This window comes from Schistocerca gregaria, chromosome 8 (assembly GCF_023897955.1).
Source record: "Schistocerca gregaria isolate iqSchGreg1 chromosome 8, iqSchGreg1.2, whole genome shotgun sequence".
Lineage (NCBI taxonomy): Eukaryota > Metazoa > Arthropoda > Insecta > Orthoptera > Acrididae > Schistocerca > Schistocerca gregaria.
Genome location: NC_064927.1, coordinates 508,961,018 through 508,976,270, shown reverse-complemented (window position 1 = coordinate 508,976,270; position 15,253 = coordinate 508,961,018). Strand labels below are relative to the sequence as shown.

General features: G+C 43.5%; 1 protein-coding gene across 7 annotated transcripts in view; it reads left to right on the top strand.

The window, feature by feature from the left end:
• Positions 1-7,130: 7,130 nt before the first annotated feature.
• The window catches only part of LOC126284825 (glucose dehydrogenase [FAD, quinone]-like), a 57,408-nt gene continuing 49,285 nt past the window's right edge, over positions 7,131-15,253 (top strand). For 3 of the 7 annotated variants that reach the window (XM_049984039.1, XM_049984043.1, XM_049984038.1), the window contains exon 1: positions 7,145-7,345. The gene's annotated coding sequence lies outside the window, so the exon portion shown is untranslated. Of the gene's footprint in view, positions 7,346-15,253 lie in introns of all 7 variants that reach the window. The other 4 variants (XM_049984042.1, XM_049984037.1, XM_049984045.1 and 1 more) reach the window with 3 other exon arrangements.

The following is a 15,253-nucleotide window of genomic DNA, read 5'->3' as shown; positions in this document are numbered from 1 at the left end:
TTTCCCTGACACGCTTCATATTCCCTTTACCCTAGCGCTGCAACCTGCCGTCTGTGAGTGGCTATTGCACGTTGACGCCGAACTTAGGCTGTAGTCACATTAATGTGATTTGCCCGTGAACAAAAGATATAGGCTAATTTTATACGTAACACAACGCACTGAAGAAGCGCTGTATTTCTTGTTAACGTTGACCTTGTGTCAAATTTGAACCGAAATAGAGATGGGAACTTAATCGAAAAGTTTACATTTCAAATGCGTTTATAGTAACTATGATAATATTCGATGCTGAAGTCAGTGCCAGCTCGTAAGCACACAGTCGCAATTCAAAGTGGAAAGCGCTCACGACTCTGATGTAATTTTAAAAATCGTACAGAGCAGCTTTCCGTTGTCGTTTCCGTTCTGGCTTTATTAGAGCAGATCCAGATTTCGGCTAATAACTATCCATTATCAATGTTAAAAATCCAAGACGTGTATAGTCGGAGCATAATATACAAATATTTCTACCCGTTACATAACCTACATCGCTTGTACATTAAACTACATACCAGTATTTCGGAGTTGTTACACATGGCTTAGTACGTCTACAGCTGTTGTTCAGGCTCTCGTCACAGTTCATCAAAGATTACTGTGTGATGAAGGTAGCCTTGGCAGGAAACAAATCAGTTGCTTTATTTTCCTTTATTGTCTTTCAATGCCTCATCTGGGGCGGGCTGGCAACAGCACATGCGCTGCTCTTCAGCCGAAAGACATGAATTATACAAAGGAAGACATTTGAAAGAACAGAAAGGAGAAAATATGGTGTACATATACATAAAAAAGAGGGAACAGTACGGAAGAGAAAAGACAAAAAGGTGGCAACTAAAAAATGCAGATAAAAACCGTAAAAAATTAGCACACACAAACAAAACCACACACTGGATCATAAATGTATCGACGGACGGCGTAGCACATAACAACCACTGACAATAACACTATGTACTAGTCCAGCACACAATGAAAATCACAGCTCTGAATGCACAGAAGAACAGCACTAATAACAACACTGACGCAGTACACTGGTGACGATGAGCAAACAGAGAGGATCTGCCAGGGGCATACAGACGAGGGAGGAGGGAAGAAGGGAGGGAGGGGAGGAGATGGGGAGGGGGAAGAAGGGAGGGAGAGAAGGAGGGGAGAGAAGGGAAGAAGGAAGGGAGTACATCGGTTGGTTGTGTGGTGCCCTTTATATGAACTACATCGTACACAATCTTCATAGTAAAGCAATTCGCAATTATCTCACAAGCGGCTCGTTTGTGAACCAACCATTACTGAAACGCTTTCGTTCCTGTTCTCGCACTCTCTTGTCAGTTTTCTCTACTAACCTGGAGACATCCTGTGTAAAAGTTTAGCACCTGGTTGCCTCTGGCGTCCCGCTGAGCATGGTGACTCAACTGGCCGCATGTGTCGCTTTCTCTCGGGCCTTGAAACCAGCACTACCCACTGGATGGGACAGCCAAACACGAACAAAATTTGGTTGCTCTAGTGCCCTGCAAGTGATTTTCGGCACAGGTGCTCTGCACAGTCCCAGAACCGTCCCCACAAACCGAAGTCTCCCACTAGCTTTACCTAATACAGATCTTATGTTGGTCTCATTTCGTATAGCTTCTTCTTATTGCCCCTAGGTACTTATACAATGTAACGTGGTCAAGACGTTCACCAGTGATCCCGTTATCAGATACTGTCGGGGTCTCCGTCGCTATAGGCATTATCTTACATTTATCGACATTTAAAGAAAGGTAGCATTCATTAAAGCAGGTTCAAATTTTATGCAAGTATTCCTACAATTCTCTTACGATTATTCAATGGCGATATTTTACTGTGGACGAATGCATCGCCAGCGAACGATCTTATAGTGCTACTCATAATGTTCGATGAACATAAGGGAATTCTTAACTGAAAACTAGACGTATGACAGAGAGAGAGAGAGAGAGAGAGAGAGAGAGAGAGAGAGAGAGAGAGAGAGAGAGAGTTAATTAAGTGTACATATATTTCTTCCCTTCCGGGAATCGAGGATTTCCACCGTTTTTACCTCTTATCTCCACTGATACTGGCAAGACAACTGTCTCACGGATTCTAAGAGCGTTTTAACTTCAAATTTGAAGTAACATAACAATTGACATAAGAAATACTTTTTTCGTATGATATAAATATAAATTTACAATTTTCGGAATGTTTTAAATAAAATGGGCTTTTCAGTCTTCGATCGCTATTCTTTATTTTCAATTACCGGTTTCGGGCTAGCTTCCCATCTTCAGAACATATATTGTAGTTACAGAGTAACTTGTCTGTACGGACAAGTTACTCTGTAACTACAATATATGATCTGAATATGGGCAGCTAGCCCGAAACCGGTAATTGAAAATAAAGAATAGCGATCGAAGACTGAAACGCCATATTTTATTTAATGAACGATCCCGGAATTCCCATTGAGACAATCATGTCTAGTTTTGATTCGGAATGTTTTCTTTACTTGGACTATGAAACCTTACCTCTTGCCAAGTTTCATGATTCAACGTCAAGGAAATGTAACCTATAGGTTTAATGAGTGAGTTTGCGAGTATCAAAATATGAGACATAAATGGCCGTATCTTCTGACTGCATTGACTTAGAAGCTAATATTTATTATAACGTCAACGGACTATACACCTTAGTATGTGACGTAAATTTCAAATTGGTAGTCCAACGCGTTCCTGAAGAAAAGGGCTTTGAACAGTCTAACAGACAGACGGACAGACAGGCAATAATGTAATCCAGTAACGGTTCCGTTTTCACTGATTGTAGTATGTTGTTGTGGTCTTCAGTCCTGAGACAGGTTTGATGCAGCTCTCCATGCTACTCTATCCTGTGCAAGCTTCTTCATCTCCCAGTACCTACTGCAACCTACATCCTTCTGAATCTGCTTAGTGTATTCATCTCTTGGTCTCCCTCTACGACTTTTACCCTCCACGCTACCCTCCAATACCAAATTGGTGATCCCTTGATGCCTCAGAACATGTCCCTTCTTCTTGTCAAGTTGTGTCCCAAACTCCTCCCCTCCCCAATCCCATTCAACACCTCCTCACTAGTCATATGGTTCACCCATCCAACCCTCAGCACTCCCCCGTAGCACCACACCCCGAAAGCTTCCATTCTTTTCCTGTCCAAACCATCCACCGTCCATGCTTCACTTCCACACACGGCCACACTCCATACAAACACTTTGTAATAGGGAATCCTAAAAAGTAAGTCAACTGTTTAATATTCCAAAAGTAATAGCCAACAGTCAACACTGTGAGACAAGACTGTCAGTGGCTCCATGGAAAATTTTTTGTGATTGTTTACGGAAAAATGATTGTATCCTGGCGTGCACTCGTTCGTCTGAAGAAAATAGGTGGCCACGAATGTCTTTTTCGGGGCCCCAAAAATATGGGTACCGCATTAAGCAAGATTGGGACTATATGACTGTTGTCTAAGAGTCTCCCAGCGGAACTTCTGTAGTTACACGAAACAACAGACACGTCTGCTCCGGGATAGTCATGACGACCTTTTTCTTTGACTGCAAGGGACCCTTGCTCATTGACTTTCGAGAACACGGCGCCCCAATTAAAGCACAATGGTATGTGGACGCTTTGCAACAATTGAAGCACGGCATCGCGTCCGAATTCCCAGGTATGTTGATGGTAGGCATCATTCTGTTGTATTATAATGCCCACCCACATGTTGCCAAGGCTGTCTCGACTTCTCTGCAGATGCTTTGCCGGGAAGCCCTTACACATCCACAACACAGTCCCGAATTCTCGCCATGAGATTTCTACAGCCTTGGAGCCCTGAGGAATGATATTCATGGGACACGATTTGCTTCGGACGAAGAGGTGGGCGCCTGGGTGCAATCGTGATCCAGTAAACAATTACGAATATTTCTCCATGTAGGCATTGACCGTCCTGTCTCGCAGAGGGATAAATGTATTACCTGTTATGGCTATTACTTTTTTCCAACAATATCGTGAGAAACAAAACTGACGTTCTACGGATCGGAGCGTGGAATGTCAGCTCCCTTAATGGGGCAGGTAGATTAGAAAATTTAAAAAGGGAAATGGATAGGTTAAAGTTAGATGTAATGGGAATTAGTGAAGTTCGGTGGCAGGAGGAACAAGACTTTTGGCCAGGCGAATACAGGATTATAAATACAAAATCAAATAGGGGTAATACAGGAGTAGGTTTAATAATGAATAAAAAAAATAGGAGTGTGGGTAAGCTACTACAAACAGCATAGTGAACGCATTATTGTGGCCAAGATAGACACGAAGGCCACGCCTACTACAGTAGTAGAAGTTTATATGCCAACTAGCTCTGCAGATGACGAAGAAATTGAAGAAATGTATTATGAAATCACAGAAATTATTCAGATAGTGAAGGGAGGCTAAAATTTAATAGTCACGGCTGGCTGGAATTCGGTAGTAGGAAAGGGGAGAGAAGTAAACGTAGTAGGTGAATATGGATTGGGGCTAAGAAATGAAAGAGGAACCCGCCTGGTAGAATTTTGCACAGAGCACAACTTAATCATAGCTAACACTTGGTTCAAGAATCATGAAAGAAGACTGTATACATGGAAGAAGCCTGGAGATACTGACACGTTTCAGATAGATTATATAATGGTAAGACAGAGATTTAGGAACCAGGTTTTAAATTGTAAGACATTTCCAGGGACAGATGTGGACTCTGACCACAATCTATTGGTTATGAATTGTAGATTAAAACTGAAGAAACTGCAAAAAGGTGGGAATTTAAGGAGATGGGACCTGGATAAACTGACTAAACCAAAGGTTGTACAGAGTTCAGGGAGAGCATAACGGAACAATTGACAGGAATGGGGGAAAGAAATACAGTAGAAGAAGAATGGGTAGCTTTAGGGGATGAAGTAGTGAAGGCAGCAGGGGATCAAGTAGGTAAAAAGACGAGGGCTAGTAGAAATCCTTCGGTAACAGAAGAAACATTGAATTTAATTGATGAAAAGAGAAAATATAAAAATACAGTAAATGAAGCAGGCAAAAAGGAATACAAACGTCTCAAAATTGAGATCGACAGGAAGTGCAAAATGGCTAAGCAGGGATGCCTAGAGGACAAATGTAAGGATGTAGAGGCTTATCACGCTAGGGTTGAGATAGATACTGCCTACAGGAAAATTAAAGAGACCTTTGGAGATAAGAGAACCACTTGTATGAACATCAAGAGTTCAGATGGAAACCCAGTTCTAAGCAAGGAAGGGAAAGCAGAAAGGTGGAAGGGGTATATAGAGGGTCTGTACAAGTGCGATGTACTTGAGGACAATATTATGGAAATGGAAGAGAATGTAGATGAAGACGAAATGGGAGATACGATACTGCGTGAAGAGTTTGACAGAGCACTGAAAGACCTGAGTCGAAACAAGGCCCCTGGAGTAGACAACATTCCATTGGAACTATTGACGGCCTTTGGAGACCCAGTCCTGACAAAACTCCACCATGTGGTGAGCGAGATGTATGAGATAGGCGAAATACTCTCAGACCTCAAGAAGAATATAATAATTCCAATCCCAAAGAAACCAGGTGTTGACAACAGATGTGAAAATTACAGAACTATCAGTTTAATGAGCGACAGCTGCAAAATACTAACGCGAATTCTTTACAAACGAATGGAAAAACTAGTAGAAGCCGATCTTTGGGAAGATCAGTTTGGATTCCGTAGAAATATTGGAACACGTGAGGCAATACTGACCCTACGACTTATTTTAGAAGCTAGATTAAGGAAAGGCAAATATACGTCTCTAGTATTTGTAGACTTAGAGAAAGCTTTTGACAATGTTGACTGGAATACTCTATTTCAAATTCTGAAGGCGGCAGGGGTAAAATACAGGGAGCGAAAGGCTGTTTACAATTTGTACAAAAACCAGATGGCAGTTATAAGAGTCGAGGGACATGAAAGGGAAGCAGTGGTTGGGAAGGGAGTGAGACAGGGTTGTAGCCTGTCCCCGATGTTATTGAATCTGTATATTGAGCAAGCAGTGAAGGAAACAAAAGAAAAATTCGGAGTAGGTATTAAAGTCCATGGAGAAGAAATAAAAACTTTGAGGTTCGCCGATGACATTGTAATTCTGTCAGAGACAGCAAAGGACGTGGAAGAGCAGTTGAACGGAATGGACAGTGTCTTGAAAGGAGGATATAAGACGAACATCAACAAAAGCAAAACGAGGATAATGGAATGTAGTCGAATTAAGTCGGGTGATGCTGAGGAAAATGAGACACTTAAAGTCGTAAATGAGTTTTGCTACTTGGGGAGCAAAATAACCGATGATGGTCGAAGAAGAGAGGATATAAAATGTAGACTGACAATGGCAATGAAGGCGTTTCTGAAGAAGAGAAATTTGTTAACATCGAGTATAGATTTAAGAGGCAGGAAGTAGTTTCTGAAAGTATTTGTATGGAGTGTAGCCATGTATGGAAGTGAAACATGGACGATAAATAGTTTGGACAAGAAAAGAATAGAAGCTTTGGAAATGTGGTGTTACAGAAGAATCTGAAGATTATATGGATAGATCACGTAACAAATGAGTAGGTATTGAATGGAATTGTGGAGGATTTTGTGGCACAACTTGACAAGAAGAAGGGACCGGTTGGTAGGACATGTTCTGAGGCATCAATAGATCACCAATTTAGTATTGGAGGGCAGTGTGGAGGGTAAAAATCGTAGTGGGAGGCCAAGAGATGAATACACTAAGCAGTTTCAGGAGGATGTAGGTTGCAGTAGATAGTGGGGCGATGAAGAAGCTTGCACAGGATAGAGTAGCGTGGAGAGCTGCATCAGACCAGTTTCGGGACTGACGACCACAACAACAACATCGTTTTCATTTGACAGATCCTTATAATTTAGGTAAGTTGAGAACTTTATTTAGAGGTCCCACTGCGCTTCCCTTCTGTGGAACGTTCGCAATCCGGTTCAAAGTACTTGCTCTGCTATTCGTGTGTTCCTAGACGCAATCACACATTTGCGATTGTACTACACACGATCGTATCTCGGTTGGCAGATGACGATGTGGTACGACCCTTCCAGGGAAGTCGGCTGGCGCTACGGCGCAGTGTCGCCTGCGGCCGTGACCCACGCTGTCGCAGTTGTTTACGACGGCTGCGATAGCGGGCAGGCGACACGGCGCCCCGCGGCTGACAGTGTGTCTCTTCGAGCCGTCCCAGTCTCAAGCTGCAGCACTGCTCCGCGTAAGCCCCCACGCGTTCTCAACTGCCGTGTATTACCCGACCACGATATTACTGCACTTGGCCGATACGGGAAACACGCGGTGAGCAACTTCAATGGTGACTACGGAAACCGCATGCACTGTGAATGGTTTCGAGACAGTTGTGCGTATACTGTCAACTTGTTTAGCGTGTCGTCGTGAAATATCACGATAAGCCGACTGCTGAGTCCTCATTTTCAGTTGCACTAACATTGTGGTCGATTAATACATATAATTTTATTCATTTATTTATTTACTTATTTTCATTTGAGTTTTTGTTGGCTTCGGCAGGTACGGTTCAGTGTAAAACATCTGATGTGGCTGTAATACATACGATTTCAGCAGAATTACTTGACCATAGACCAGTAAGGTGGGAAAATTGTTACGTTGCTACTATACCATTGAAAAGTTTAGTCCTCCACATTTCATTCTAAGGAAGTCATAATATCTAAGTTAGGCATTAATTAATTTCCATTATTAGATATCCAGTGGTAAGTTATTTACCAATTTAAGCACATAACGTCCTCAGAATGAAATTTTCACTCTACAGCGGAGTGTGCGCTGATATGAAACTTCCTGGCAGATTAAAACTGTGTGCCGGACCGAGACTCGAACTCGGGACCTTTGTCTTTCGCGGGCAAGCGCTCTACCGACTCACAGCTTTAATTCCTCTAGTACCTGCTGTGAGGACGGGGCGTGAGTCGTGCTTGGGTAGCTCAGGCAGTGCCGGCACGGTAACTCAGCGTGTTCGGTCAGAGGGTTAGCTGCCCTCCGTAATAAAAAAAAAAAAAAGAAAACTGAGTTAATGGATCAACAACGAACTGAAGCGGGTGTCTTGCGACGTCCGCACCGAATAGATGAAAAGAACGAAACCGAACAAAATGATATAAAAAAAAGGTCGGTAGAGCGCTTAGCCGGCCGCGGTGGTCTCGCGGTTCTAGGCGCGCAGTCCGGAACCGTGCGACTGCTACGGTCGCAGGTTCGAATCCTGCATCGAGCATGGATGTGTGTGATGTCCTTAGGTTAGTTAGGTTTAAGTAATTCTAAGTTTCTAGGGGACTAATGACCACAGCAGTTGAGTCCCATAGTGATCAGAGCTATTTGAACCATTTTGTTAGAGCGCTTGCCCGCAAAAGACAAAGGTCCCGAGTTCGAGTCTCGGTCCGGCACGCAGTTTTAATCTGCCAGGAAGTTTCACATAACGTCCTGTTTTATATCCTATTGCAATCGTAAATTTTGCGGGGGTTTAGTGATCTACAGCTAACTCCTAACAGGGATAAAATATGTGAAAATTAAACGTCCATTCTCCGCAGTGAACGTGAATCTTTTTGAACATTATTTAATTATATTTTCTGAGTTTTTTGGAAAGAAATTTAGTCATCACTGAGCCACCGTCCGCGGAGTTACGGTTCCTCTGTCCAAAATGAGGTGTGTTCACGACGGAGGTCCTGCAATCTGCAAATGTTATCTGAAATCGAAAAACAAACAGTTTTCGAAACCAATAGAATACTAAGCAACGGAGTAATGCACAATTTTTTTAAACTTTTAAAAATAATAAAATGGCAGACGTTTGAAACAAAGATGGCTTTTGTCGTGTGTTTTTGTCACTTTTTAGCGATAACTAATGAATAAATTAAAATTTAAAAAAGTAGCTGTTAGTCCTCAGCGACAGACCAAAGGAGTAATTAAGTCAAGTTTCATAACTCAGATACAGTATGATGGTATGGACTGGACTGAAGGAGGGCGGGGGAGGTGGGAGAGGGGAGGGGGACAGGGTAATGAAGGTATCTTTCTTTTCACGGAATTGCTCCTGGGGCATGTTCGCAAAGACTAATAGCAATTTTAATTTATTCATTAGTTACTGCAAAAAACATACGACGAAACTAAAACTTTATTTCAAATGTCCCCATTTTATTATGATGTCGCATTTCAAAAAACCGTGGTATCACTGCGTACGTTATATGCTATAGATAAAGAAAATGTTTGTTTTCTTGATTTCAGATAAGATTTGCAGATTGCAGGAGCTCCGTCATGAAGACACCTCATTCTCGACACAGAAAATTTAACTCTTCGGATAGGGGACTTAATGATGACAGCATTTCTTAAAAAATCAGAAAATGTTGCCCAAGAATCAATAGGTAACGCGCAAGAAGATTTGGTGATTGCTTCATTAGTTTTTCCGCCCAAAAATCGCAAAACTCGCTTACTGTATAGGGTGACAGGAGAATGGACGTTTAACCTTATCGGACTCGCTTAGTCATTAATCCAAGTCTTGTGAGATATGTAATGTCTCATACGACAAAGGTGATGCTAGACTGCGTTCATTATATGCTGATGCCGTTTCTCCTTAGGAAATCACCGACATCTCTCTGTGTCCGCACTTTCGAAGTCATCAGAGTTACTGCTGCTGTAGGGAGCTATAAGGTTCATTTGAATAAGAGAAACAGGAAAAAAGATGAGTTTATATATTTCCACCACGCAAGCAGCATGAGACTAGCTTCACCAAAAGAAACGTCGTGGCACCCTGAGTGAAGTGTGTCAAAGTTCATGCGGTGAAAATGAGGACGACGATCGAAGTGACTACGTTTCAGACTGTTGATGATTTTAATGCTTTGCAAGGACGCCGGCAGAAACATGTTGCACGTCTAGTTCTGTAGGAACAAACAGAGGAGCAAATCTCCAAGGTCATGGAACGTGCCAGTACGTGAAATCAACATATAAAAGTAATAACAGATAAAATATAGTGTTTATGAACCCGAAAAAAGTCAAGCCATAAGTTTAAGTAAACGCAAACAACAATTAGCACAGGAATCAGCTTAGGTTTTCAAGGAACTCGTCAACAGAATAGGAGTGATCCATGAGGAAGCTCCTCAGTTTCGATTTGAAAGCGCGTGGACTATTGCCAAGATCTTTGAATTCTTGCGTTAGCTTACTGAAAATGGACGCATCAGTATACTGGACACCTTTCTGCACAAAAGGAAGATCGATCCTAATGCAGGTTGGATTTCTCCCTAGTATTAACTGAGTGAAAGCTGCTAATTCTTGGGAATAAAGATAGTAAAGAATATATATATTAAAAGGCAGCTCACTTAGCCCGACGACTCATTTGGACAGTGTGCGCGCCTGTAATTAACATCTAATTGTCTCGGCGAAGGACGTACTGAGAAATCACTGACACAAGTTTCTGGTAAAACCGTTCGTCTATTTGTAACATTAAAACTTTATATGTATCTATATTGTAACTTTTAATTCTGGTGGCTGATTTACAGAATATAAATATTTTTTGCTCTGATAATGCACAGTTCAGTTGCCTAATACACAGTTCCTTTTCACCAGTGCCCACGAAAAGGTCGCAACCCGGATGTTGTGATGTCGGCGACACGGAAACGAGGCGACGCTTCAGCCGCTCGTAAAATATCATTTAGCGTCCACATTTATTTTTCACACCGAAGTACCATGTCTGCACGTGCTCGCGTGTCTCCAAAGTCGCCTTGACGCGGACAACTGTTAACCTGCGCGACGAGAAGCGATACACGTATTACAATGCCATCAATACAGTATTTAGGTAACTGTTCATATGCTACATATATCCATGATGCATGAATGCAACAGTCTGTGAACGATTCTGTGGTCCGGCACGCACTGGCCGTGAACAGGTCCGGTCACGAGTACACCTCCTCACTCACTAGTCTGCAACCGCAGCTCCTGCTTTCAACAGTCGCTTTCGCTTTACCAGAGGCAGCACTGTACCGTGGAACTAACGTTGACTTGGAATATATGCTTCAATAACGGCTTATTGCCTACCTTGCACAATGTTTAGTTAAAGTTATATTGCCATCTTTCGGTAGAGTATTTGAGCTGAAAAGTCTGAGTGAGGAAGTCTCATTTTCGTCGATTCTGAGTAGTTCACCAAGACTTAATTGAAGGGCACTTCCGTGTGGGAGGGTATGAAACTTAATGTCTCATCAGGTTAACGAGTTCTAATATATTCTTCAATAAGTTCTAGTATAACATGATTCAGTGCATTATTCTAATAAATACTTGTAACTACTCTAAGAACGATTTTGTTATCCGTCACCAACTTTCTCTTCCGAATGCGAAAATATTTTGTTGAGCCCAACCTACATAGGTAGGAATGATCATCAAAATAAAATAAGAGAAATCAGAGCTCGAACTGAAAGGTTTAGGTGTTCGTTTTTCCCGCTCGCTGTTCGGGAGTGGAATAGTAGAGAGATAGTATGATTGTGGTTCGATGAACCCTCTGCCAAGCACTTAAATGTGAATTGCAGAGTAGTCATGTAGATGTAGATGTAGATGATGATACACAAAATATTCTAGGTGACCCGTGGCCAAAATTCGAGGACTTCGCTTATTATGTTCTCACATTATTATTAGAATACTGTCCGCCACTGGTAGCTGAGTGGTCAGCGCGACGGAATGTCACACGTAACGGCCCGGGTTCGATTCCCGGCTGAGTCGAAGATTTCCTCCGCTCACGGACTGGGTGTTGTGTTGTCTTACCATCATCATTCCATACCCATCGACACGCAAGTAGCGAAGTGGCGTCAACACGAAAGACTTGCACCAGGCGAACGGTCTACCCGACGGGAGGCCCTAGCCACGCTCAATTTCCATTAGAATACTACTATGGAATCTGAATCGTCCGAAACTTTGTGGCCCCACCAGTTCGCCAGATTAAAACCGCGGGAAAAGCTGTCATTGTAGCTACTATCCTGACAGATTCAGCAGCTGGAGGGGTCTGCCGTACGCTGCATACCACCGATTTACCAATTTATTTTGAGCGACCTCAATTCCCTTGAAACACCAATAAACAAGGCTCAGAGACACAAAGGGGGGATGAGGAGCTGGACAAAGAGGGGAAGGAGGGGTAAGGGAGGAGATTGACAGAGAGGAGGGGGAGACAGAGATTAGGGTGTTCATCCAATTCCCACACATATTTAGCAACTGCGAAGCACTGCCAGGTTCGTTAATGTGTTATAACAGCAGGTATAGTAGTTTAATTTATTTCGATATGTAGCAGCGCAACTGCGAAAAATATTATCCGTTGCTGGTCCTCCTTAATACACCTGCCTTCCCCTTGCACAAAATTACTCCATTATCTCCTCGAGTTCGAAACGTCTACAGGTGGCCGCCTCACTTTCTCCGTAGCTCTGTGATTACTCTGCATTTAGACTCAGATCGGACCCCAGTATTTTTTGTAGCCTGCGCGCGACTTTCGGAGCCCCCAGAGTGGGGCCTGCTGGCGCTCACTGCCGTTATCTTTTTCCTTGTCCCTGCCATCATGAGCAGCTGCTGCTGGCTCCTGACTCGTCAACTTTCCCTCCGTCATCAAAGGCCCTGTTTCATTTCCGCGTTCTCCTGGGCTTCCCAGAGCGCTGGTAAATCTAAGTGGGTCTTACGACTCCGACCATTCTAAGAACTGAGGTAAGGGGAGAAAAGCAATTAGAAAAAGGGTGCAAGTGATTTTGTACAATGATTCTTTTCACAATACACGACAACTGACATGCGACGCGCATACATAAAAATACGGTAGAATCTTACAAATAAAATCGATACACCTCGCCATTTGTTCTAGAGATGGTGACCATGTTAGAGCGAATTAAAGTTACCACTAAAGTATGCAAAGAAAAAAATTAAAAACGACTGGTAAACACCTCTGTCTCCTCTCCCCCACCCCCTCTTTGCCCCCAAAAGCTCCCTCATTGTTGTCCCATATGCCTCACAAGCCCCTGTCATATCCAGGACGCCAACTATAAGGATACTTACGCATCAGGCTAAAATCGAACAAGAGCTACCCACCAATACGCTGATACTCTTACTAACATTGAACACAATGCGTTGACACTTTTGGCGGTGGTGAATATACACATTTACTAACTAACTTTGGGCCGGCCTGGAACCGCGCTACCGCTACGGTTGCAGGTTCGAATCCTGCCTGGGGCATGGATGTGTGTGATGTCCTTAGGTTAGTTCTAAGTTATAGGGGACTGGTGACCGCAGCAGCTATGTCTCATAGTGCTCAGAGCCATTTGAACCATTTTGAACTAAGCTTGGAATTAGTGTTAAAAGTTGTAATGAAACTGCCGTTTGTTTGTCGTTTGTGTGTGCTGGTACGCGCGCGTGCTTTTGAATGGAACAGGAGAGCTGGCAGTATCTTAGGTTATAATTCCCGTTTCGTCTACTTGATGCTGTGTGTTTCGAAGCAGTGGTTTCGGTGAATACTAAAAAGTGGTCAGAACTATCTGATCCCTTTATTTTATATACTATATTATTTTATATACTCTGTTTTATACACTGCTGGTCATATATTCCCAACAAATTGTAAGTGGAACAACGGCCAATACAGAACTGAAAGAATGTATGTATGTATCTACAATGTCAGTTTATTTAGTCTGCGTGTTGGCTACGGGAAACTGGTAGCCGGTACGCAAAATAAATAAATGGCGACTGTACACAGAATGGTTCAAATGGCTCTGAGCACTATGGGACGTAACATCTGAGGTCATCAGTCCCCTACAACTGAGAACTACTTAAACCTAACTAACCTAACGACATCACACACATCCATGCCTCAGGCAGGATTAGAACCTGCGACCGTAGCGGTCGCGCGGTTCCAGACTGTAGCGCCTAGAACCTCTCGGTCACGGCAGCCGGCGACTGTACACACAAATATACTTTTTCTATACTGATGGTCATTAAAATTGTAACACCAGTAAGGCTAGCAATTAATCGAAACCCATTGTATCGAGGTAAGGCAGGATAGGAAGGGCAACATAAGGTCTTGCGTTATCTTGTTGAGAGATAAAGCCACGGAGACGTCGGAGACAGGGCACAGCCGGCAGAATTAACACGTCACTGTGCACCCCTTTAACACGTCATTGTGCGTCACCTGAGTAATAAATCCACGAGAGACATTTCAACATTTCTAAATCTCATTACAGGGGGAGATAAGAAGTTTTCCGTTTAAGGTTGTTGTTGCAGCATATATGCTACTCCGACGCGGGTACATAAGCACCGAAAAATGTGTTCAAATGTGTGTGAAATCTTATGGGACTTAATTGCTAAGGTCATCAGTCCCTAAGCTTACAGACTACTTAACCTAAATTATCCTAAGGACAAACACTCACATCCACGCCCGAGAGAGGACTGGAACCTCCGCCGGGACCAGCCGCACAGTTCATGACTGCAGCGTCTAAGACCGCTCGACTAATCCCGTGCGGCCATAAGCACCGATATTTAGGCAAGGGATTAGTGTGGGATTCATGTCTGCGAAGTGCGTTAGTAAATGCGAGAACGTGAACTATGGCGATGTTGTTACCAAAGGGGTCCAACGCGAGCAACGCATTGGCTGTCAAGGACAAACACCACTAGACATCCATCGTATGAAGAATGTACATGGGGCATCGTGTCTGCGGAAAGCCACTGGCGCGCTGGGATACTGCTGCTTAATGACAAGGCACGCCCTCTCACTGTAAATGGAGTAACGCAGAAGCTGCGCCAACCCGAGCACCCGGCCTAGAGTCCTGACCTCTCTCTCCGTGCAATTACTACGCCTCCCGCCCCTTACAGAAGGCCTCGAAGTGTCGACGATTCCAGTCAGGCGATGTGAGCGGCAGACAGTTGTGGACTTCTTCAGCAGCAGCATTCGGCGTTTTACCAAACGGTATCTTTCTACGTGGTGCGTCGGTGGGATGCACACGGGGCGATTTTGCCTGACTGGCCTTCGGCCTTCGAACGAAACCTTTTTGAGCGGCTCTTATAGTTTCTGAATTAATCGACTGTTGGTGACTTGTCCGTCAAGTGGAGTCACGAACGGACAAACACAATCGAACCGTGGCCAGGCAGACCTCAGGTACTGAGGCAACGTCGGCCACTGCGGGAGGTGGTCGTAAAAAAAATCACGTGAAATCAGCGGAAGGAATCGTTCTTGAGCGCTTAAATGCTACCTGC